Source organism: Hyperolius riggenbachi, chromosome 1 (assembly GCF_040937935.1).
Source record: "Hyperolius riggenbachi isolate aHypRig1 chromosome 1, aHypRig1.pri, whole genome shotgun sequence".
NCBI classification, from domain to species: Eukaryota; Metazoa; Chordata; class Amphibia; order Anura; family Hyperoliidae; genus Hyperolius; species Hyperolius riggenbachi.
Genome location: NC_090646.1, coordinates 606971084 through 606997332, shown reverse-complemented (window position 1 = coordinate 606997332; position 26249 = coordinate 606971084). Strand labels below are relative to the sequence as shown.

The window sequence follows — 26249 nt, the reverse complement described above, 5'->3', positions numbered from 1 at the left end:
AGATTAGATCATCCTAAAGGTTTACGAGGAAATGTACGTTTAAGCAGGTAGACTTGGCCTCTGTAGAGAACTTCGGCACCTTCATAAATTTACAGACTTAAAAGGAATCTAGTAGACATTTACATGTTTTGTGTTTTCCCACATGGTCATTACAAGGCAAACAAGGTGAATGGAATTTTGCTCTGCAACCCAAACAGTGAGCAGACAGAGGAGTACTGGATGTAGCATACATTTCATGGCAACAGTATAAAGCTGCTAAGTGTGCTGACATTTACAGAAGATGGGCTATCTATCTATCTGCTACGGTTTACAACTTGCTGGTTGCCATAGCAGAGCTGCTACTTTTAAGGCGGCAATAAGCTCTAATGAATAATGAGCATGAAGGTTACACTGAAGGTTATATATATTACAAGCTGATGCAAATGATGTTTACGGGCTGAAGACTGGTATGGATGGAAGTCAGACCGCAAATAATTTTTTCTGTCTTATAGTCTGGCCAGTGACCACTTACAAATGCCCTCTTAAGTTTAGCCAAGCATGTCCATTCTATGGAGTGGGAAAGGAGCAGGAGACCACTGGCAGTTGAGGAATTCCTCAATAGTGGCTGAATAGGGAAAAGATATAAAACCAAACTTTGTTTCCCTAAGCAAGACTGGCTACACTGGACAAGCAACAGTTATAAAGACATTAGATGCCTCATCTCCCCTCAAGATTTTAAGTCCGGTTGCCCACCTAACATTAGCGGTGTGATGGAAATTAGCCTTCACATGACCCTGCACCACAGTGTGGCGACAGGGTCATATGCATAACACCGCCCCCCAGCTAGTGACGTATTTCCCTGCTGAGCAGGAAGTACATCACTGGGATTCCTGTCGTTCCACAAAAGCGCTCCACAGCACACCCCGCTCCCGTTGTGACAACTGCCTGCCATCGCCTTACTGACTTGCATTACTACATAATCCACGCAGCAGGAACGGATCATGTGGTAACAGCTTTTGCGTCGGCATTGCGGCGATTGGGACACTTCCAGAGCACTGCTTGAAGTGTAAAAGTCTCCATAGACTTGGATAGCAGAGAAGTGGCAGGGAAGAGGAACGTGTGGCGACGCAGTGTGCAGGTGTGCAAGAGGCCTAAATGATCGATGGTTCTCTCTGCCGCCCTTTCCTAATGTATGTGTATATGTATTTGAATTTATACATAACTCGTTCTGTGTCGCGGTGCCCTTCCACTGCTCTTCCCTATGCCCACTGGCAGTATGTATGGGAACAGCAGTGGATTCAGACGAGAAGGGGCACCGTGACACAGGACAGGTCATGTATAAGTGCCAATACGCATACATATGCACACATTTATACATACATGAAAAGCGCTGGGAATTTAGTCCCGATATTACTCACTGTTATCTCCATGCACCCGACCAAACACGATGGCCCAATGTCTAGCAGCATGCCTGACCGATTAATGCAGCCCGAAATTGGTCGCACAGTCGACTGGGGATGCACTTGACGGCACCAATTTTCATCTGATCCGATTATAATCATTGGAATCAGATGGTCGATCGGCCACCAAGTCGCCTGATGTACGGCCACCTTTAGTCAGAAACAGTGGCAGATGTAAGTAATGCCAATGTCAGAATTTGCAGAATGCAAGAGCTCCAGTGACACATTTTCTAGCTCTGAAGGTGATGTGGCAATGTGCATTAGTAAAACAATGTTATTTAAGTATCCAGAATATCGCAGAGATGAGTTCAAATGAAGGGAAGTTGAATTTTGGAACTAACCTTTAGATGAGAAGTATGCAAAATCTACTTTCCCCACATTACTTTTTTATTGTTATTTACTAGTATGTTGTTCAAACAGAATGGATTGTTCAGTTGCAAAGGGGAAGCTTATATATTGGTCGGTGAGAGACTTATCTCTGTGAAATAATATTCCTCGGATAGTCACACTTCCTACATGTAGACTAACAGCAAGTCTACAGGCAGGAAATGAGAATAGGTGAAAAATGGGTCCTGAAGGACAACTATCAATAACCAAGTGTTATAAAACTACATTGTACAAACAATGTCAAATTAATATTTAATAGCTGTAAACATTTTCATACTTTTCATGTTTAAAATCAGAGGCAAAAGTTCTACTTTACTTTAAGTCAGTTTTAGCTGCATTCTATGTTATATACAGTATCAAGTGTGACAAAAGAGCCAGTGCTGGTCTCTGCATCTCTCAGAAAGTACAAAGAATTGTTCTTTAAGAATGAAAGCACTTGAGTGCGAAAAGTCGGCCTTGGTGTCAGTTTTCACACATACTTAGCAGGAAATGTTTACTCATAATATAAGAGGTAATACATAAGAGGTACACAATTTTCCTGCTTAGTATAGCACACACAGGTCTCACGACCACCTCAGATACAGCAATCCCTGGGAGCCTCTTATCTGGACACCTCAGACTAGCTAAAGTAAACACAGGTTTAATAGATTAAGAAGAGGGATATCGGATATCGGACCCCCCCCCCCCCCCCCCCCCACACACACACACACACACACTCTGCACATGAGCATGAGCACATCCCCCAACAGCATCAAGGAATGAGAACTTTTCAAGTAACTTTTATAACATGAATGGAAGTGATAAGCAGGGGAAGATTTACAGGCGTGCTTAGGAATATTTTCATATGGTATTCCCATCCCAGTTTAAAAAAACGTTTATTGATAGTTGCCCATTGTTGTCAGGTGCAGCAGAGGCGGCGGGGGCCACGGGCGATCAGAGTATCGGACAAAGTCTGACACACTGATCTGTAGAGGATGGCGTTTGGCCGGATTTTATTTGGCAACAGCGCCACCAAGCGTAAGCAAGTTTTATCGTGCCGGCCTATGTCAAGAAAATGGCAATGTTGTGCATAGTTTGATACAGGAGCGGAAGGGTTAAAAGAGACAAAGTAAAGGTATGTAGCTAATTATGCTTCAGAAGAAACAAAAGTGATGCCAACCTTAGTAATTGTTGTTTGGTGGGCTTTAGGAGACCACGAAATTATAGATGGGGTTTAAAGGCAGATTATTATTATTATTTATATAGCGCCAACATCTTCCACAGCGCTGTACAGAGTATATTGTCTTGTCTCACAATCTAATCCCTACCACACTCATATGTCTATGTATGTATTGTGTAGTGTATGTCTCGTAGGGCCAATTTAGAGGAAAGTCAATTAACTTATCTGTACGTTTTTGGGATGTGGAAGGAAATCGGAGTGCCTGGAAGAAACCCACACAGACACGGGAAGAACATACAGTCTCCATGCAGATGAGCATGACCTCCAGAAAAAGAGTCAGCGTCTTCCTTTTCCATATTTTCTTAGTACAGGTTTCCTTTCGACAATGAGGCTCACTGCACCACCTGACATACAGCTTTCCCTGATGGCAAACATTTGTATATGAATCTGGGAAAATATGACAACACCATGCAAAGACATGAAATTCCTAAGTCAATGTTATATTTCAAGTTCAAGGACCTTCCTGCACTTCCTGAGAGAACATCTCCGGAAGGTTTGCCCTGCATACAGAAGGAATCTGTAACGATCGGTGTAACACAGAGAGGATCTGATTACCGGTGATCTGCAGTATCACTGGGAATACAGATATATACCAGATTATAGATGATCTGCAGTATCACCGATAATCCGATATACCAGCTAACCTCTGGACACCTGAGTAGAGTGAGGGTGTTTGGTGCAAACAGTAATATTTAGAGGACTGGGCCTCAGAGCAGTAAGGAGTACTGCCTAATTCCTTCTGGACTCTCCCGGAGGGAGGAGTCAGGCTGAGAGAAGGAACGACAGAACGAGAGTGACACTCAAGAGGGAGTGTCACTATCAGGACTGGGAACCGCCTCTAACAGTAAGGTCGGTTCTCGAGGTCGGACAAGCCAGGTCGTAAACACACGGACAGATAAAGTATAGATACAGAAGGCAGAGGCGAAGTCTAAAGTACAGGCAGGGTTCGGCAATTGGGTATCAGAAATATCGAGGTACAAAATCAGAAGGCAGATGCAGAGTCTAAGGACGAGCCGGGGTTCGGCAACAGAGAATCAGAATGACAAAGTACAGGATCAGAGTTCAGGAGAATGGTCAGGCAGGCAGAAGGTCATAACAGATAATCACAATCAAACTAGTACTTTAAACTATCAACAAATCTAGCTAAGTGTAGGATTACAGCTCCAGCTGGTCCTGGCACACTTTCGGATCTGACTCAGGTCTGCGTGCTACCACGTAGTGATCACAACGCCAAACAACCAGCAACTGAACAGCCAGCAGTATATATACCAGAACACTCTCCAGGCCCCTCCCTAATTGCTGGACCAATGAGAGGTGTAACAACTGTCAGCTGACTCACTTCTGGCTGTTATATAAGCTCTGCCTCTGTGCGCGCGCGCGTCACTCTGAATCTTGGTGGACTATCAGTCCCAGCCACACCAGTACTGTCTTGCAATGTATCCATTGGACCGGGCGTGGGAGCCGCCGCACCGCTCACTACACCAGCGGCGGCTTCCCCACGCTCAGCCCCCTTGTCAGGGACACTGCCATGCGGCAAGTCCGCCGCCTCCAATGCGGATTCCGCCGCTCCCAATGCGGATTCCGCCACTCTGCCTATGCGGCATGCGGCGGTTTTTCCGCGTTGTGACGCCATGCTGGACGCGGAAACAGCCGCCTCACCCTGAGAAGCGGCGGCTTTTTCGCGTTACCTCACAGAATCATTTAGAGATGCGCTGGAATGGAACCACGTCTGCACACGCTGCACTTGTACAACGATCGTCTCTTAATTGGCTTTTGTTTTGGTTAAACAATGGCTGAAGAATTAGCTGGATTTCAGCTAGAGAGGTTTTCTTTGGCTTGGCTGGTGTGTCACGTTGCCTGGAATCTTCTCCACTAATCCCTACTGCAGTGACACCTACAAATGAGGCAGAGTTGATCAGCTGCAGGCTTCCTCGCGGCGGGAACAGCCAAGAACTCCATCATTACTCTTGCAGATGTTCCCCCTACACCGCTGGGGATTCACTGAACGCTTGAAAACACTCGTTTTCTCAATATTTGTAATTACGAAGGAGGGAAAAAAATTACAAAATAGGCATGGTCTTACAGAAAACAGCACTGCATGAAGATATTAAACAGTTATTACGCAGAGGATTACATATGAGCTAGAAAAATGTCAGGCTCTTTCCTCCACTAATACGCAGGGTTTAGAATGTCATAAGATGGCGACTTATAAAGGTTTGTTGTCATGGAGACAAAGCTACACGACACGTGCAACCGGCCTGTGTTACCCCACTGGAATGTCTGTGTTAGACAGGCGTTGGATTCATTAATATTTGATTATGTTTCGACTCCAAAATATTAGATTCAGTCACTGAGCCAAAAAGTTTTGTGTATTGAAGGAGCACTCCATCCAAAATGGGAAGCTTGATTTACACTGGTATTCAGTTTGACGGAAAGCAGGATTTCTGAGATCTGCAGCATGGACTTTAAAGTGTGTATGCTATTTTCAAAGCATGAAGAATTGTTATGTATTGTCCACTTTATCGTACAGGTTATCCAGAAATGCAGTGTTGTGAACATGCCCATATAAACTGTATGGTTAGTGTGTTCACATGCAGCAACCCAGTGCGCATAATGTGAACTCACCTTTAGTAAAAGTTACTCTTTTACTCTGTTGTCCATTGTTTCTTAAAGTAAATCTGTGATTTTCAAAAATCAAAAAGTTAAGAAACCTCCAGAGGCTTCCCCCATCTCCCTCCACCTTTCCAATCCAGCGCTGTAACCTAACAACAAACAGAGGTGCCTGGCTCTTCTACTGACCACATATGCTATTGCTCCGTTGTTATTGCCTGATGAAGCGGGATCAAACCTGTGAAACGCGTTGCATATTTGGAGTTCATAAATAAAATATATTGACTGTCTTTACTACAGTCGTTGTGTGTCTACTTGGAGCAGGTAAGTCCACCACTACCTCCTCTATTTACCAAGAATTTTGTTTTTAAGCTCATTTAGCTTCCTTTTATCACCTCTGTTCTCCTGCATAATGTAACTAACAAAGCTGGCCACACTGCACCTGCGCAGTAGCACGGACCTGTTAAGGCTTCGTCGGAAAAAGATGGACCCAATCTTGGCCTTTTCCAATGAAGCCTGAGCGGGTCCGTTCTACTGCCAATGCGCCAACCATCGACAAGCCCTTGTCAATGGTTCTCGGCACAAATCTCTGCTGTCTAAAGACGGCAAAGTTTCGTAAACTGGTCAGGAGCAGTTTTAATTGGCTCCAGACTTCCTGATCACTGTGAGCCAATCACAGTAATCAGGAAGTGAAAAAAAAGGGACCTTGTCCTTCGGTCCGAAATCGGTTAAGAAAACCCATTGCTAAACAACAGTACAGTACTGACTTTTAGATTAGGAGACATCTGAAGGTTAATATTTCTATTGTGTCCAAAGATGAATACCCATAATGCTTTACTTCAAGTGCGTGTGAAATTAAAATCGTTCCACTATGCGCGTGTAAATCTTTTGTACATTCAAAATTGCAGTGTTATTTGATACATCTTGCTGGCTATTTACCTGTTTATCGTTCTTCATCAGCACATGGTACTGACTGTATATCATTCTATGTATAGGGTAACCAGTTAATTTATGGACAACTCCCAAACCCCATATATCCTGTATACCTGGCGTATGAGGGTACTGTGCTGAAGTGGTGCATTATGGGATTGGACTTTTGGCACATGGAAGAGAGAGCCTACAAATATCTATTTTAAGATGGCAGTTATGCACTTTCCTGGCAACAGGCACAGCCTCTCGTAGGTTAGTAATGCACATCCCCTCTTCCCCCCACACACACAGGGCACACTACAAACCTCCCTTATGGGGAGGTTCATTTAAAAAATAATTATGGGTGCTCAGTAAGCTTTAAAAAAAAATCAGATCTTAAACTGAAAATAAAATACACAATTTAGTTCAATGTTGTTAATGTTCTATTTACCATCTGTACTACACATACAATTAATGATCTCATAAGTTTATTTTCACTTCAGATTTGCTTTAAAGAGACTCTGTAACAAAATTTTCAGCCATATTTCTTCTATCCTATAAGTTCCTATGCCTGTTCTAATGTGCTCTGTCTAACTGCAGCCTTTCCTAGTTGCACAGTGGCTGTATTATCTCTGTTATATGATCTAATCTTCTCTCCTCTGTCGGGTCTGTCGGGTTCAGGCAGTCTGGCTGGAATGTGCAGCACTGCTTCTGATTGGATATTAGCTATACACACCCTCTCCAGGCCCCCTGCAGGCTCTGTGTGACTCACACACTCTGCTTACTTGAGCCTATCCCACTCTGTTTAGCAGCCATGTCTTTTGTTTGTAAACACTGTCTAAAACTGGTAATTACAAGCCAGGATTGCAGCAGAGAGAAGCAGAAACAGCACAGAGGGGCCCAGAAGAACATAATGAATAGAATGGTATGCTTTTAATTGTAAGAATTTTAGAGTACAGATTCTCTTTAAGAGGACAGATGTTGTATCCAGCCATATGAATACCCTGCAGACTCAACAGGCAAGAAACAACTAAACTTGCTGACTTCCAACTAATCACTCTTCACTCCTGCTTTGTGATGATCATGATTTATATCAGTGCTGTCCAACTTCAGGGGCAGGGTGTGCGTCTAGCACCGGATTTTTGGCTGGAGGGGGCAAAGCATCAATGTCCTGGCTATGGGGGGGGGGGGGGGGGGGGGGGCAGAGCAAAGCACAAAGAAAAGGTGGGCCTGGCAGAGGAGGGGGCCTGACACAGAAAATAGCCCGGACATGTGAGTGCGGCCCCAGGGGCCACATGCGTCCTGCGCACCGCCAGTTGGGAAACCCTGATTTATATTATTTTGAGAGAAATAAGACATCACGGGCCATCAGATGTTAAAAGTGATCATGTGGAAGGCAGCATCAGGTCTGAGTGACCTACAGGATTTATACATACGGCTGAATAAGACAGGTTCAAAGGGGTTCAGGGTAATAAACTGTATCTGTTAGGGGCGACATTTGGAGACTCCCCAAGCATCTCTACTAGGGATGCTCATTCGGATTTCGCCGAATTGAAATTTCCGAATTTCCGATCGGAAATCTGAATTTCCGATCGGAAAACAGAAAACAGACATCGGAAATCGGATTTCTGCAGAAATACTGCATTACTGTAATTCATTAATTTTAGCCCATTCACAGAACTCGCAATCAATGGACCAATCAGATAATGCAGAAACAATTTGAAAGTATTTGGCCAATCAGAGAATGCAAAAAATGTCAAAAAACCCACTACTCGGAAACCGATCGGAAATCCGTGAAATTGGTAATCGGCATTGGCAGAAATCGGAATTTTTGCAAAATCGGAAATCAATATTTCCGACCATCCCTAATCACTATGGCACACAGCACTTGGGGAGGGGTAGACAGGCTTGGGGTAGAACAGCGCTGTACACAAGACCCTGCTACACTAATTAAGGACTGTTTACAAATCTTTGTCTGCAAAACTTTGTATGATTCCTTATCAGTGGCTGAGCAGATGCAGTTATTAGAACAATTGTGAAGAGAGCAGAAAGCTTTTTCTCTCAGTGCCCTTAGTTGTCAGTCTCTCAAGACAGGGACAAGAAACTTCTACCCCCCACGGAGCCCCTTGCTTCTGGGCCCCCTGCGGCTGCATCCTTTGCAGGGTCTATTGTTATACCACTGGTATCTGTGCTTCTCCAGGACAGAATTCATACGCATGGATACACCACAGGGTCACTTTAACAAACTGAGAAATTGTGAGCATTATGGTAACACCAGTCTCTTAAACAGAAACATAAAATATCTGTCTCGATTTAAAACATAGAACAGGATTCTGAGAAGTATTTATTGTATATCTAATGTTCAATATTATAATAGGCATGGATGTCTGCCCAGAACTCATACATTTAACATTTCCTTTTTGTAACAAAACAAACACAACAAACAGTTCCAAAAGCTCTATGTAAATTCTTCATCTGTTTGTCTTTCAACATGTTTGACTCACTACATTTTTCAAACAAAACTGCTATTGTGATTTTCAGCACAAAGCCCCTGACCTGTACACGTCCATAAATCATAGGTTTCCCTAGACTGAGAGGCAGACCAAACTCTGCAGCGTCCAGTGAAAACACAAACAGGCGCAGTGCAAAACGGCTTGTCGCAAATTTTGTACTTTTTTTTTTAACTCCAGGAGGTATTCTCAAGCATTGCGGACATGGATTTTGGTTAATCATTTTGATTTTCTATAAATTAAGTTTCTGTGATGTTAAATCCTTTAACCTCCTTAGCGGTATGCCCGACACTGTGTCGGGCATACTGCTTCCTGGCCCCAGGAGTCCCCCATGTAAAATTAATGTGATCCAATGGCTGAAATCCCTTTAGCTAGCACTAGGCTAGCTAGTACAAGTCCCAGGAACTACCCGATCAGGTAATACATTACCCACCTTGGATCCAGCGATCGTGCAGCCTCCCGGCAGAGCTTCGGTCTCTCTATGGGGAGGATCGGGTTTGCGCATGATGTCAGCGACGTCATGTGCGATTCTCCTCATAGAGAAAACCTGAGCCATGCGGTAAGGCTGCGCCGATCGCTGGATCCAGGCTGGGTAATGTATTAACGGAGGAGCGGCGGAGATCGGGGGGCACGGGGCATTTATACTAGCTAGCCTAGTGCTAGCTACAGGGGTTTCAGCCATTGGATCTCTGGGGGGGACTGGGGGGGCACAAATTGGCAAAACCTCCTGAGCGGTGTAACGCTCAGGAGGTTAATAATGTTAATGTTTTATACATAGTAATTTTGGACAAAGTAGGTGGAAGTTATGCTAGGTTTTGCCATTGTCACATTACACCAATCCTTTGCTTACTACACTGGCTACCCATAAAATGGAGAATCCTTTTCAAAATCTGCATGCTAACATTGAAATCCCTACACAACCTAGGCCCTGCATACCTGAAGGATTTTTTGCAACTGCGTCACACCTCCCACAACCTCAGACCAAAAGGATCCAAAAACTTGACCACCCCCAGAGTCCAACTAAAAACCTTTTGAGCCAGAGCTTTCTGTAATGCTGCCCCTACCATGTGGAATGCCGTGCCCATCTTAATCAAGACAGCTCCAACCCCGGACAAATTTGAATCAAAACTGAAAAGCTACCTCTGGCATTTATGATCTCATAACTTTTCCCGCTGTACACATCACTATGTACTGATCTGAGACAAGCTTATGCGCTTTGGGTCCTACTGGAGAAAAGCGCTTTACAAATGTTTTGTTGTTGGTGTTGCTGTTTTTGCAACAATATGTGTCACTGCTGGTGAGAATTTCTTGTTGACAGTTTTTTTCAGAACAGAAAGTGAACAAAATGCATAGTAACATATACAAATAGCCCCTTATTCAGTTTGATTTTTCTCCCAAGTTTTCTCCTAGGAGATTTCTCTGTTTAAAATAACTTTTCAGCACTCAGAAATAAAAAAAAAGTACTAAAAAGCAGGAGAAAAAGTACTATCAAAATAATTCTTTGCATTTTCTTGCTTGCTGGTGGCTTAAAGTGAATTTTGTTGATGAGGTGTGAAAATATCACCTTGGGAAAAAAAAGAATTGAAAAAAGGGGGAAAAAAAAAAGGACATTAGTGTTTTAAAGGAGACAACAGAAAAACTGGTAAAGATATTAAAGAGTACTTCTGGTAAAATACATGACAGGCTCTGTCTGCAGGTGGACGTATTGGGGGGGGGGCTGTAATGTATATTACGGCTATACCAGCGCTCACTGAGTAATTTGGGCGCTGGCAACAGAAGATGCCGAAATTATGATGTAAACAGGCGTAATTTGGTCGCCAGCAATAGCAGTAGCCAGTAGGGGATAGTAATGAAAATAGCCAGAAAATTTTCAAGAGAAGGCTGTTCCATCTATATCTTGTAGCTTCACCCAGCACCCATCCTGACTGGTGTCCGCCGCGCAGGAGGTTTTCTCAGGCCTATTTGCTTAATTTTTTTTTTTTGCTGCATGCAGCTAGCACTTTGCTAGCTGCGTCAGCACACCGATCGCCGCCGCCCCACGCTCGATTGCCGCTATCCGTCGCGCCGCGCCGCCCCGTGCGCTGCCTGGCCAATCAGTGCCAGGCAGCACTATACAATATACAATACAATAACATTTCTATAGCGCTTTTCTCCCATAGGACTCAAAGCGCTTAGGCTCTCTCAGATTCAGTAATTAGTAGGATGAAGTATTCACACAACAAAAGTTATATTTCTGCAAATGCCAGACTGAACAGGTGGGTTTTCAGTCTGGATTTAAACACGTCCAGGGATGGGGCTGTCCTGATCTGTTGAGGTAAGGAGTTCCAAAACGTAGGGGCAGCATGACAGAAGGCTCTGGGACCAAAAGTTTCCAAGTGGACTCTGGGTATGACTAGATTATTAGAACCTGTGGATCTGAGAATGCGGGGATTGCTACGCAGCTGTAACATATCTTTCATGTATCCAGGGCCTAGATTATTCAGGGATTTAAAGAGTAACTGTCAGGCTGCAGAAGCTAATTTAAACCTCTATTCTCCTGTGTTAAACAGTTTAGAAGGAAGCTCAAAAGCCATTAGTGAAGATAAACATTTCAGTTACCTTTGATGTGTGCTTATCTTAAAGTCTGTTATAGACCCATAAAGACGCAAGCCGCAGCTAAACTGCAAAGCATTCTGGGGCCCTCCCCTCGGCTGCTAATGAGACGGTACAGGAGCTTCTATTCAGTCCAGCGCGAAACACTGATAAATCTCGGGGCAGAGTTTCACTGCAGGAGTCAGCTATTGTTCCTAGCCACATGGCTCATTAATATTCACTGCACACCGTGTTGTTCAAGAACGAGCTTATCTGTGATCAGAAGCAGGCAGGACATGACGACACATTTGGCTTCACAAACATGGAGCCTGCCATGAGCTGTCAGGAGCATCTATCTCTGCATATACTATATACAAATTCTGTGAAATCCAAACGTGGACAGTGAAATGCATATGTAATGTAAGTACAGCCAATCTTTAGCTACTGATATATGTGTTTATTTTCTCTGAGACCCTATACCTAACAGCTCCTCTTTAAACACTGAGGGGTGGATCGGGACATGGCAACGGGGAAAGCCTTCCAGGAAATCACGTTCTTTGAACGGGATTTCCTGATCGGAGATCGCCGAAGGCAATCGAAGCAGGCGGGGGGATGCCGCTGAGCAGCGGCTATCATGTAGCGAGCCCTGGGCTCACTACATGATTTAAAAAAAAAAAGAAAAAAACTGCTGCGCTGCCTCCTGGCGGAATTTTTTAGGCCGCCAGGGGGGGTTAAGCACTGCAGAACCCAGAAACAGCCTAAGAGGTCAGGCACACAGAAGCTGTTTTTTTTTTTGTTAAAGAGACTCTGTAACAAAATGTTCAGCCTTATTTCTTCTATCCTATAAGTTCCTATACCTGTTCTAATGTGCTCTGGCTTACTGCAGCCTTTCCTAGTTGCACAGTGGCTGTGTTATCTCTGTTATATAATCTAATCTTCTTTCCTCTGTCTGCTCTGTCGGGCTCCGACGCTCAGGATGGAATGTGCTGGTCTGCTTGTGACAGGATAGAAGCTATACACACCTTCTCCAGGCCCCCTCCAAGCTCTGTATGACTCACACACTGGGCTACTCTCAGCCTATCACATGCTGTTAGCAGCCATGTCTTTTGTTTGTAAGCACTGCCTAAAACTGGCAATTAAAAGCCAGGATTGCAGCAGAGAGTGGCAGAAACAGCACAGAGGGGCACAGGAGAACATAATGAATAGAATGGTATGCTTTTATTGTAAGAATTTTAGAGTACAGATTCTCTTTCCAGTAAAGAGACTTTTTTTTTACCTGAAATTTGCCAATAAAGAGCTTTTCCAGAAGCTATGAAGCACTTTAACTTTTATTTCAGTAGTACTGGAAACAGTCTAGAGATAGGCTTGTGGCTGAAACTCTGGGTTATAAAAAGAAACTGACGTTAGTTCATTCTGGGTAAGGACAGCTGAAACTTTCAGGTTGCCGATCTTTTGACACACACCGATATCTTAAGACTGCTGAATTGGCACCGCTTTCATTTCAAAAGCAAAGTGATAAAATGTATGTAAAATTATTTTCCAGAAGCTGGAGTTGCAGACAGATCTATTTTGGTTGTGATAGTGAAGTAGGAAAGGCGTAAGGCCAGAGAACTGGAGCAGAACTAAAGGCAGAACATAAAGCAGTCGGGATTATATTCCACGGGACAGTTCCAAAACCACCTGACAGCACAAAGTTCTTACACCTCAGCCTGGTGGTGCTGCTGATAATAATACAGTCTACAGAAGGCACAAATGGCTGCGAATGTCTCCCAGCTCTGGGGAAGCAAAGCCTGCTGAATAGGTCCCACTGGCATTCACACTGAGATCAATTAGATATACAGATTGCCCAGCAAGTGCATGGTCAACCAGATTCCTAGGAGTGTGTAAGGGGCTAAAAGGGACCAAAAGCCCTCTTAGTAAAAGTGCAATGTAAAACAGAAGGTATTTGCTATTATTCACATTGGACTGAGGAAATGAGGTGTCCCACAATGCAATGGATCCAGTGCTCATGCCCACTGCTCCCTCTGTTCTCCCACGTCCCCCCCCTGTAGTGTGCAGCCCCTGGGCTATAGTGTGCAGGCGCGCAGGGCCAGGAGCGTTCTGTGCATGTGCATGATGACATCATTGTGCTGTCCTGTGCGCGTACAGAGCGCTCCCACTCCTGCGCACTACAGCCTGACCCGGGCGACCTGCACATTAAGGTCCGCTCATCACTACTCTTCATTATGAGGTTTTACAGTAAATGTAGCTGACCTAGTTTTTGTCTTCCAGGACAGAAGGAGCTTTCTTTTGATGCTATATATAAAGCAAACCCACTACCAAAACTGGAGATGGGTGGAGGGGGGGGGGGGGGATTCGGACAAGGAAAAAGAGATTAAAACACACCTGAAATGAGAGGGATTTGAAGGCTGACATTTATTTCCTTAAAAACAATTCAAATTGACCGGCCGTCCTGCTGATCATTTTCCTCTAATACCTGTAGCCATAGACCCTGAACAAGCATAGACAGATCGGGTGACTGGAGTCTGTCTGGAATAGCTGCATGTTTGTTTCAGGTGTGTGATTCAGAAACTACTGAAGCTGAAGAGATCGGCAGGATGCCAGGCAACCGGAATTGTTTAACCACTTTACCCCTTTCCATCCTTTAACCCCCAGGGACGGAGAAATCCGTACTTTCCGCGCTCCCGCCACTGCCCTCGCTCCCGCTCGTAAACACGCGGCCGGCCGCTCGTAACCACGCCGCCCGCCGCTCGCCCGGAGATCAATGAACGGGAAAATCCATTCCCGTTCATTGATCTAAGCCCCGCAATGATCCGCTGCTCTCCGATGAGCAGCGCTATCATTGTGAAAAAAAAAAAAAAAAAACTTACCCAGCCTCCTAGTACTTCTTCCAAGAGTCCGGAAGGACGCTTGGAGGTCGCATTAAACAAAAAGTTACTGTGGCCTTCTTGTGGCCAAATAGTAAAACTACACCCTAAACATTTTTCACATACAAATAAATTACTTTTACACAAAAAATTAACTCATTACCTCCCACACTCCCAAATTTTTTTTTTTTGTAATTAAAAAAAAATTCCCAATAAAAAAAATACATAAATAGTTACCTTAGGGACTGAACTTTTTAAATATTTATGTCAGGAGGGTACAACACTGTTACTTTATAAACTATGGGCTTGTAATTAGGGATGGACGCAAAACTGAAAAAAATGCAACTTTATTTCCAAATAAAATATTGGCGCCAAACATTGTGATAGGGACATAATTTAAACGGTTTTATAACCGGGACAAAAGGGCAAATACATTTCATGGGTTTTAATTACAGTAGCATGCATTATTTAAAAACTATAATGGCAGAAAACTGAAAAATAATGAATTTTTCCCACATTTTTCCTATTTTCCCATTAACCACTTAAGGACCGCCCCCAGCCGATGGGCGGCGGCAAAGTCCGGGCCCAAACGACCGCAATACGCCCATCGGCGGGGGCGGCTGCGGGAGTGGTTATGCGGCGATCGCGTCATTCGTGACGCGATCAGCCGCCGGGGACTGGCTCCGCCCACCGCTCGTAGTAACCCGCCGGCCGTTCGGAAGCGCCGGCGGGTTACTAGCACCCGGATCGCCGCACTTACATTGTATAATAGGCTTTGTAATGTATACAAAGCCTATTATACTGGCTGCCTCCTGCCCTGGTGGTCCCAGTGTCCGAGGGACCACCAGGGCAGGCTGCAGCCACCCTAGTCTGCACCCAAGCACACTGATTTCCCTCCCCCTGCCCCCTGATCGCCCACAGCACCCCTCAGACCCCCCCCCTGCCCACCCCCCAGACCACTGTTTGCACCCAGTCACCCCCCTAATCACCCATCAATCACTCCCTGTCACTATCTGTCAACGCTATTTTTTTTTTATCCCCCCCCCTGCCCACTGCCCCCTCCTGATCACCCCCCCACCCCTCAGATTCTCCGCAGACCCCCCCCCCAGACCCCTCCCCCCGTGTACTGTATGCATCTATCCCCCCTGATCACCTGTCAATCACCTGTCAATCACCCGTCAATCACCCGTCAATCACCAGTCAATCACCCCCTGTCTCTGCTACCCATCAATCAGCCCCTAACCTGCCCCTTGCGGGCAATCTGATCACCCACCCACACCAATAGATCGCCCGCAGATCCGACATCAGATCACCTCCCAAATCCATTGTTTCCATCTATTCTCTCCTCTAAACACCCACTAATTACCCATCAATCACCTATCAATCACCCCCTATCACCACCTGTCACTGTTACCCATCAGATTAGACCCTAATCTACCCCTTGCGGGCACCCAATCACCCGCCCACACGCTCAGATTGCCCTCAGACCCCCCTTTATCAATTCGCCAGTGCAATATTTACATCTGTTATTCCCTGTAATAACCCACTGATCACCTGTCAATCACCTATCAATCACCCCCTGTCACTGCCACCCATCAATCACCCCCTGTCACTGCCACCCATCAATCAGCCCCTAACCTGCCCCTTGCGGGCAATCTGATCACCCACCCACACCAATAGATCGCCCGCAGATCCGACATCAGATCACCTCCCAAGTGCAGTGTTTACATCTCTTCTCTCCTCTAAACACCCACTAATTACCCATCAATCACCCCCTATCACCACCTGTCACGGTTACCCATCAGATTAGACCCTAATCTGCCCCTTGCGGGCACCCAATCACCTGCCCACACCTCAGAACGTCCTCAGACCCCAGCCCTGATCACCTCGCTAGTGCATTGCTTGCATCTATTTCCCTCCTCTAATCACACCTTGAGACACCCATCAATCACCTCCTGTCACCCCCTAGCACACCTACCCATCAGATCAGGCCCTAATTTGCCCCGTGTGGGCTCCTGATCACTCGGCCAAACCCTCAGGTCCCCCTCAGACCCCCTTCCGATCACCTCCCCAGTGCATTGATTGCATCTATTTTCCCCTCTAACCGCCCCCTGAGACACCCATCAATCACCTCCTGTCACCCCCTAGCACTCCTATCCATCAGATCAGACCCAAAACATCCTGTCATCTAAGAGGCCACCCTGCTTATGACCGGTTCCACAAAATTTGCCCCCTCATAGACCACCTGTCATCAAAATTTGCAGATGCTTATACCCCTGATCAGTCATTTTGAGAAATTTGGTTTCCAGACTACTCACAGTTTTGGGCCCGTAAAATGCCAGGGCAGTATAGGAACCCCACAAGTGACCCCATTTTAGAAAGAAGACACCCCAAGGTATTCTGTTAGGTGTATGATGAGTTCATAGAAGATTTTATTTTTTGTCACAAGTTAGCGGAAATTGATATGTATTGTTTTTTTTTTCACAAAGTGTAATTTTCCGCTAACTTGTGACAAAAAAAAAAATCTTCTATGAACTCACCATACTCCTAACAGAATACCTTGGGGTGTCTTCTTTCTAAAATGGGGTCACTTGTGGGGTTCCTATACTGCCCTGGCATTTAAGGGGCCCTAAACCGTGAGCAGTAGTCTAGAATCCAAAGGCCTCAAAATGACCTGTGAATAGGACGTTAGGCCCCTTAGCGCACCTAGGTTGCAAAAAAGTGTCACACATGTGGTATCGCCGTACTCAGAAGAAGTAGTATATTGTGTTTTGGGGTGTATTTTTACACATACCCATGCTGGGTGGGAGAAATCTCTCTGTAAAAGGACAATTGTGTGTAAAAAAAAATCAAACAATTGTCATTTACAGAGATATTTCTCCCACCCAGCATGGGTATGTGTAAAAATACACCCCAAAACACATTATACTACTTCTCCTGAGTACGGCGGTACCACATGTGTGGCACTTTTTTGCACCCTAAGTGCGCTAAGAGGCCCAAAGTCCAATGAGTACCTTTAGGATTTCACAGGTCATTTTGCGACATTTGGTTTCAAGACTACTCCTCACGGTTTAGGGCCCCTAAAATGCCAGGGCAGTATAGGAACCCCACAAATGACCCCATTTTAGAAAGAAGACACCCCAAGGTATTCCGTTAGGAGTATGGTGAGTTCATAGAAGATTTTATTTTTTGTCATAAGTTAGCGGAAAATGACACTTTGTGAAAAAAAACAATTAAAATCAATTTCCGCTAACTTGTGACAAAAAAAAAAAATCTTCTATGAACTCACCATCCTCCTAACGGAATACCTTGGGGTGTCTTCTTTCTAAAATGGGGTAATTTGTGGGGTTCCTATACTGTCCTGGCATTTTAGGGGCCCTAAACCGCAAGGAGTAGTCTTGAAACGAAATTTCTCAAAATGACCTGTGAAATCCTAAAGGTACTCATTGAACTTTGGGCCCCTTAGCGCAGTTAGGGTGCAAAAAAGTGCCACACATGTGGTATCGCCGTACTCAGGAGAAGTAGTATAATGTGTTTTGGGGTGTATTTTTCCACATACCCATGCTGAGTGGCAGAAATATCTCTATAAATAGACAATTGTGTGTAAAAAAAATAAAACAATTGTCATTTATGGAGATATTTCTCCCACCCAGCATGGGTATGTGTAAAAATACACCCCAAAACACATTATACTACTTCTCCTGAGTACGGCAATACCACATGTGTGGCACTTTTTTGCAGCCTAACTGCGCTAAGGGGCCAAAAGTCCAATGAGCATCTTTAGGCTTTACAGGGGTGCTTACAATTAGGCACCCCCCAAAATGCCAGGACAGTGAACACACCCCACAAATGACCCCATTTTGGAAAGTAGACACTTCAAGGTATTCAGAGAGGAGCATAGTGAGTCCGTGGCAGATTTCATTTTTTTTTGTTGCAAGTTAGAAGAAATGGAAACTTTTTTTTTTTCTTTTTTTTGTCAGAAAGTGTCATTTTCCGCTAACTTGTGACAAAAAATAAAATCTTCTATGAACTCACCATGCCTCTCACTGAATACTTTGGGATGTCTTCTTTCCAAAATGGGGTCATTTGGGGGGTATTTGTACTATCCTGGAATTTTAGCCCCTCATGAAACCTGACAGGTGCGCAGAAAAGTCAGAGATGCTGGAAAATGGGAAAATTCACTTTTGGCACCATAGTTTGTAAACGCTATAACTTTTACCCAAACCAATAAATATACACTGAATGGGTTTTTTTTTTTTTATCAAAAACATGTTTGTCCACATTTTTCGCGCTGCATGTATACAGAAATTTTACTTTATTTGAAAAATGTCAGCACAGAAAGTTAAAAAAATCATTTTTTTGCCAAAATTCATGTCTTTTTTGATGAATATAATAAAAAGTAAAAATCGCAGGAGCAATCAAATAGCATCAAAAGAAAGCTTTATTAGTGACAAGAAAAGGAGGTAAAATTCATTTAGGTGGTAGGTTGTATGACCGAGCAATAAACCGTGAAAGCTGCAGTGGTCTGAATGGAAAAAAAGTGCCTGGTCCTTAAGGGGTAGAAAGACTGTGGTCCTGAAGTGGTTAAAACACATTTAGAATAAATTAATTCTTGGCATAATGTCCCACCTAAAGAAAGCCTAATTGGTGGTGGAAAAAACAAGATATAGTTCGTTTAATTGTGATAAGTAATGATAAAGTTATAGACGAATGAATGGAAGGAGCGCTGAAAGGAGAAAATTGCTCTGGTGGTCAGGGGGTAAAACCCCTCAGTGGTGAAGTGGTTAAAAGTGAATAAATGTAGCAGCCACCATATCCCTCTCAGTTCAGATAAGAAAAAAAAAATGTATTTGATGTGCAGTGTTGCAGACATTGTATCTGTCTGCATCTCCTCACACAAAGCCCACAATGAGCGGAGTAGAGATCAGGAAAGCTTCCAAACTGGAACCGCTCTAATACATATTATGGTCTGTGTGACATAACTAAAGGCTCATACACTCATCAGACCATAGTCTTTGGAAACTGAAAGATCACAGACCAATCTTACCACCCTTCATGTAGTATGAGAGCCATACTCTACACAGTCTTTTCTATGGAGCTAAACTCCACATCAGAAAAAAAATCTTAAAAGATCAGTATCTGCAAAAGATCTGTTCCTGCCAAAAATCCATTCCTGCAAAATGCAATGATAGTCTATGAGATCTGCAGATCATCATACACACATGATTTAACTGACATTCATCTGCAGATCAAGCAATCATCCGCAGATCTGAAAATCCATCCTGGTGGATCTGATCTGCAGATGAATGTCAGTTAAATCATGTGTGTATGAGGATCTGCAGATCCCATAGACTATCATTGCATTTTGCAGGACTGGATTTTTGGCAGGAACAGATCTTTTGCAGCTACAGATCTTTTGAGTGTGTGCAGCATCTGTGTGTGCAGCATCTTGCAAAGATTTTTTCTGATGGGGAGTTCAGCTCCATAGAATAGACTGTGTAGAGTATGGCTCTCATACTACATGAAGGGTGGTAAGATTGGTCTGTGATCTTTCATTTTCCAAAGACTATAGTCTGATGTGTGTATGCACCTTAAGGCTTCCTGCACACTGCATGAGATTCCAATTTTTAATCGTTACTGCATGCTGCGTTTTTTCCTCTGTTTTTCTGTTGAATGCATTCAGGTAAAATCGGAATTGCAAATCGGAATCGCAAAACGCATTTGCAGTGTGCAGGGAGCCTAAGGGCGTATCTCCGCTATGCCTGAATCTGGGAGGAATCTGCAGCGGTGCTCCACATGCCAGTGGGGCGAGGAAACGTTGCCTATATCCCTAATGATTTGCCATCCCATTCGCACTGCATGTTTCTGCAGCCCGCGGCTGAACCCTTATAGGCATGCATGGCGCGGCTTAGCCATTCAGGCTGCGACTGCGCATCAGAACGGGAGGCGCGGTCAAGTCGGAAACAGCCGTGGCCCCAAGTGGAAACCGGTCCTGTTGAGAGCAGTATTGCTGGGAGATTTTTTTTTAATTGACGCTGGAGTCCTGAGCAGGTACCATGGTTCACCTTAAAACGTTTTTTCATTTCCCCACAGATTGGCTGCTGACCCACATGGCCTGTGTGAAACAGCTCTAACTAATCAAATCCAAGGATTATTCCATGCCTTGCACTGATGAGGATCAACCAATCCAAAACAGTCTGTATGCATGTTGGATTAGTTTGGCTCTGCACAATTAACAAGCTGACACATCATTGCATTCCAGCGGTTCTGGAGGGGTGTTTAGCTTACAAGCACAACAAAGGATGATTTGCATATTCAGCAGTGATCGATCGTGGGAGACATCATATGCTCATTCTGACCTGAATAAATCACAAATACCTTCGGTTTTAAGAGGGCAAACTTTTTTAATTTTTAAAAAACATTTGCAGAGACCAGCTATCCACCACTCTGCTCACATTATCTTACGTCTTTCCGTTGCTTTGGCTATGCTACTAGTAATCTGTGATATACTGCTTCACTTCTGCAGATGTGTAAAACTCAGATTTCACTAAAAACACAAAGCTGCTGCCTGCATAATGCCGTGAGCTGGAGAGTCATGTGATCACCCACCATGACACCGTTTAGCGAGGATTTGCTCTCCAGTTTGCAATTATCTCTACAAGCTAACAGATAAAGTTACCCTTCCATCAGACTCATTTGGCCCAAACATCCCCCCCCCCCTCTTTCGCAGCCTGGCGAGTGAAAGGAGTCAGCTCCTTTGAGGCAGGTTTTAGACACAGGCTGGATAGCTTACATTTTCAGTCCAGACGTGATTTCCAGTGTCTGACCTGTAATGACCTGGGTTCCCTCAGTGAGGCTCAGCAGCTACTTAATATATCATATTTTATTTTGGAGTTTTATAGCAGCTCTTTGTGGACAGCCCGGGCTCACATTCTTTACTGTGTTTGGGTTTTCTGACAGTCTGGGGAGCACAGAAGGAAGCCGATTGTGATGGAAGCTCGACTTGTAAAAGTGATAAATGAAGGGCTGCAGAACGCACTGGGAGAAAGCGGCCTTAGATGGAAGTGTGGCTAATAGCCAGAAGGAATTACAAGGGCATTCGATAGGAAAATGGGGGGGAAAAGGAATAACAGTTAAATGTAACATGTGGAAGTGCAGTCTGCTAGAAGCATTGATGAAACGTACCTGTGGCCTATAAATGGGCGCTAAAGCAGCCACTTCTGGGCTGAAGCAATATTTATTGTATGTGTGCACAAAAAAAGCGGAGGCTAATTTATCCTGGCTTTGCGTTTTATTTTCATTATTTCTTACTCTGGACTGAGAAGCTACTTCTCCATCTACATCTCAGAAAAGTTAAGGGTAAAGGAATCGAACAAAAAAAAAATAATAAAATCAACCAGATTCTTACCTAAGGAGAGAGAAGTCTCTAGAGCCTTCCCACTCCTCTCCCAGTCTCCTCGTTTAAGTGCCGGCCCCCCATATGAATCAACCGCCGCGGAAGGATTCTGAAGTCTTCAGGAGCCGAGTGCTTCTGAAGATGGGCGGCTCCATACTGCGCATACGTGAGCGCGCGCTAACGCAGGCGCAGTACGGAGCCGCCCATCTTTGAGAGCACTTGGGCTCCTGAAGACTGCCGAAGCATCCTTCAGCAGCAGAAATCAGTATTTGACCAATTGGTTGAATGCTGCTACAGAGGGATCCAGCGCTGGAACGAGGGGACTGCGAGTGGAGCGGGAAGACTTTATAGGACCCAGAGCCTTCCCTCTCCATAGGTACGGTAAGTATCTGGCTGATTTTTTTCCCCTGATTCCCATATACTTTAAAAGGAAAAAAACATAAGAAGCTTAGGGTAAAGAGTATGTAAAGTTTCTCCACCCATGTCCCCATCCTCTTAATGTAATGTAGCTTATAGAGGTACTGTAGTGAAAATAACAATGAATAAAATGTTTTTTTGTACAATATTTATTTATAGATTATTTCGTCAGTATTTGCCCATTGTAAAATCTTTGCTCTCCCATAGTTACATTCTGAAATGTATCACTGGTAGTGACATCTTTAGTACTGCCAGTTGATCTATACGGAAGGTTAGTTACTGAGAGTTGTATGCACACAGGAAGATATCGCTTGATTGGCAGCTGGAAAAGGCCTCATTTCTCACAAAGCAAAGAGGTTCACAGACAGAAAACTGTCAAAACCATGGTCATGACATCACAGGCGAAGCCTAAGGGCTGGAACCCACAGGAGCGCTTTTGGCAGCGTTTTGGCAGCACTGCGATACGCTAGCAGTTTGCCAAAACGCTGGGCTAATGTTAATGGATGGGGCAACTTCCACAGGAGCGTTTGCGTTTCTCAGAAACGCAAACGCAGGACATGCAGCATTTTGGGAGCGTTAGCGCTTCAATGTAAAGTATTGAACCGCTAGCGGAAACGCTCAGCAAAACCTAAACTGAGCGGTTTTGCTAGCGTTTTGCGGTTCAGCACACTGTAACAAACTGAAAAATAATTCACAGGACCAATCAGGATAAAAACGCAAAACGCAAAACGCTAGGCACCCGCTGGGGAAAAAAATACAATGTTGCAAAACACGACCAAAAACGCGCATGAATCCGCTTGCAAAACGCTCAGACAAAACGCTAGCGGTTGCGTTTTGCGTTTGCGGTTTTCAGTGGGTTCCAGGCCTTAGAGAAACAGCTGCTTACCTATGAAGATATCTAGCCTCTGTCTGAAGCGGGAGTTTCCCACGAGGTATACTAATGCTGCATAAACACTTGAGATAAAAGTCTCTGGAAAAGGCAAGATCACAGACCAATTATACCCCATTCCATGTAGTATGAGAGCCATACCTTCACAGTCTATTCTATGGAGCTGCACTCCCCATCAGATAAAATCTTTGCAAGATGCTGCACACAAAGATTCCCGTACACATTCAAAAGATCATTATCTGCAAAAGATCTCTTCCTGCAATAGATCCATTCCTTCAAAATGCATTCATAGTCTATGAGATCTGCAGATCATCATACACACCTTGTTTAGCAGGCAATCATCTGCAGATCATCTGCAGATCAGATCCACCAGGATGGATTTTCAGATCTGCAGATGATTGTCAGATATGCAGATGAAGTCTGTTAAACAAGGTGTGTATGAGGATCTGCAGATCTCATAGACTATGAATGCATTTTGAAGGAATGGATCTATTGCAGGAAGAGATCTTTTGCAGATACTGATCTGTTGAATGTGTACGGGAATCTTTGTGTGCAGCATCTTGCAAAGATTTTATCTGATGTGGAGTTCAGCTCCATAGAATAGACTGTGCAGAGTATGGCTCTCATACTACATGGAAGGGGGTAAAATTGGTCTGTGATCTTTCATTTTCCAGAGACTTTTATCTCAAGTGTGTATGCAGCATAAGACTGCCGGTCCCCTTCAATCCATCTCTCCACTTCTATTTGTGTAAGTCTCGCTTACACTTTTTTCACGCTGCAATACTTCTGCATTTCTTTCTATTCATTCATCACTATCCTTGCTGGAATTCCCCTGCAGAGTTTTAATTGCCTAAAATATATTTTTGCACTTCATTGTCACTTCATGCACTTTTTTTTTTTTGCAAGGTTTGCACACCATTCTTGCATTGGCCATTGTATTTATTGACTTTTGTGATATTATAGACATTTGTACTTATAGGAGAGGTGGATTTTTTGTTATCCTTTTGATACCCTATTGATGGTATTACATTAAAGGGGACACCAGCGTTGTCACTTTTCAGTAACTTTTAATTGTTTTTTATTTGATTATTTTTGATTACAGTTGAAATTAAATAAAGGTATTGTGAATTGTACTAATTCATCAGTGTGGTGCTATTATTGGGTACTTTTTTTCTTATGCTTAAAGGGAACCCAAACTGAGAAGGATATGGATTTTTCCTTTTAAATAATGCTAGTTGCCCGACTCTCCTGCTGATCCCGTGCTTCTAATACTTTCATTCACAGCCCCTCAACAAGCATGCAGATCAGGTGCTCTGACTGAAGTCAGACTGGATTAGCTGCATGCTTGTTTCAGGTGTGTGATTCAGCTACTATTGTAGTCAAAGAGATCAGCAGGACTGACAAGCAACTGGTATTGTTTAAAAGGAAACATCCATATCCCTCTCAATTTAGGTTCCCTTTAATTATGGGTTCGATTTCCCTTAAGGCTAGTTACACACCAGGACGTTGCGTTTAGGGGACGTTATAGGGCACATAACGTGCCCCTAACGCAACGCCTGGTGCTCTCTGGTGTGGACGGAGTGAGCCGCGTTGTGCAGCTCACTCTGGCGTCCGTGATGCGTACTCTTGGACGCATGCGGCATCACGTGGTCCCGCCCGGCCAATCGCCGCACAGAGCGGCCGCTCCAGGAAGTAAACACTGCACGTCACTGAGTGCAGTGAATATTAATTAGCCATGTGCCCGGCCGCTCTCCCCTCCTCCCCAACATGACTGAGCATGTGCAAACAGTCTAACGCGGCACAGCATGCAGCACTTTGCTGCGTTACAATGTAACGCAACGTGGGCAGTGTGAACAGCCCACTTGTGTTACATTGCTGTACGTTGGGGGAGCGTTACAGGCTGCACTAACGTGCGCCTGTAACGTCCCTGTGTGCAAGAAGCCTAAAGGGAACCTAAACTGAGAGGGATATGGATGTTTCCTTTTAAACAATACCAGTTGCCTAGCAGTCCTGCTGACCTATGTGGCCTCAGTAGTGTTTGCATTACACACCTGAAACAAGCATGCAGCAATCCAGTCTGACCTCAGTCAGAGTAGCTGCTCTGCATGCTTGTTCAGGGGCTGTGGTTAAAAGTATAGAGACACAGGATCAGCAGGAGAGTCAGGCAACTGGTATTATTTTAAATGGAAAAATCTATATCCTTTTCAGTGTAAGTTCCCTTTAAGCACACTCTGAACCTTTTTGATATTCCTGATATTATCTAATAATATGGTGCTGGTGCATACATCATTTATTTTCGTACCTATGAAGAGGAAATCCGCCAGAGGCTTCCCACATTCTCCTCAAGACCATGGTCGCTCCCAGTGACCCCCTTTAGACCGCGATCACTCTCCTCCGCCATGCATGAGCACAGTCATACTGCACATGTGTGAGTATGGCCGTGTCTGGGCACAAAGACGCTCATGCCTGCGCATTAAAGCAGTGGCTTTGACTTTATGCGCAGGCACAGGCTTACTTGCTCAGTATGGCTGCGCTTATGTGTGGTGGGGAGAGCGGCCCCAAAGCTCTTGTTGAGCCCGTTATTTAACTACTGTAGTTCTTACTAGTTTTATACAAACATGCGTCGGAGCTGCACTAATGCCTTTGCAATTTAAAGAGGATCTTTAACGACACATAACAGAAAGGTATAAATTATTCATCACACCCATTTTTACCTTAATTATTCTGGTTTTGGCATCAGAAATGCTTCTTTGATCTATGTATGGCTGTATATTGGTATGTTACCCCACCACCCCAGTGACGAGTAGCCTAGGCTGTGATGTCATGCAGCCCTCTCACCCAGAGCACTGTGGGAGATCATGTGATTTTTCTGCTCACTTCACAGAGGGGAAAAAATAATAAATTTAAAAAAATGTAATTTAGGATGAGTTTGTCCTGCAGCCAGCAATTATACCAGTTAGTTTTAGTGAGGTGTAAATATGCATTCAAAAGACATCAGATCCGTCTTATAGTGTTTCATATTAATTTTGACTGTG

General features: G+C 44.3%; 1 protein-coding gene and 1 long non-coding RNA gene across 2 annotated transcripts in view; one reads left to right on the top strand and one right to left on the bottom strand.

Annotated features, from left to right (window-relative positions):
• Positions 1–26249, bottom strand: part of CWC27 (CWC27 spliceosome associated cyclophilin) — a 217651-nt gene that overhangs the window by 1701 nt on the left and 189701 nt on the right. The window lies entirely within an intron of this gene.
• LOC137528480 (uncharacterized) overlaps positions 1–26249 on the top strand; it is a 137401-nt gene that overhangs the window by 36394 nt on the left and 74758 nt on the right. The window lies entirely within an intron of this gene.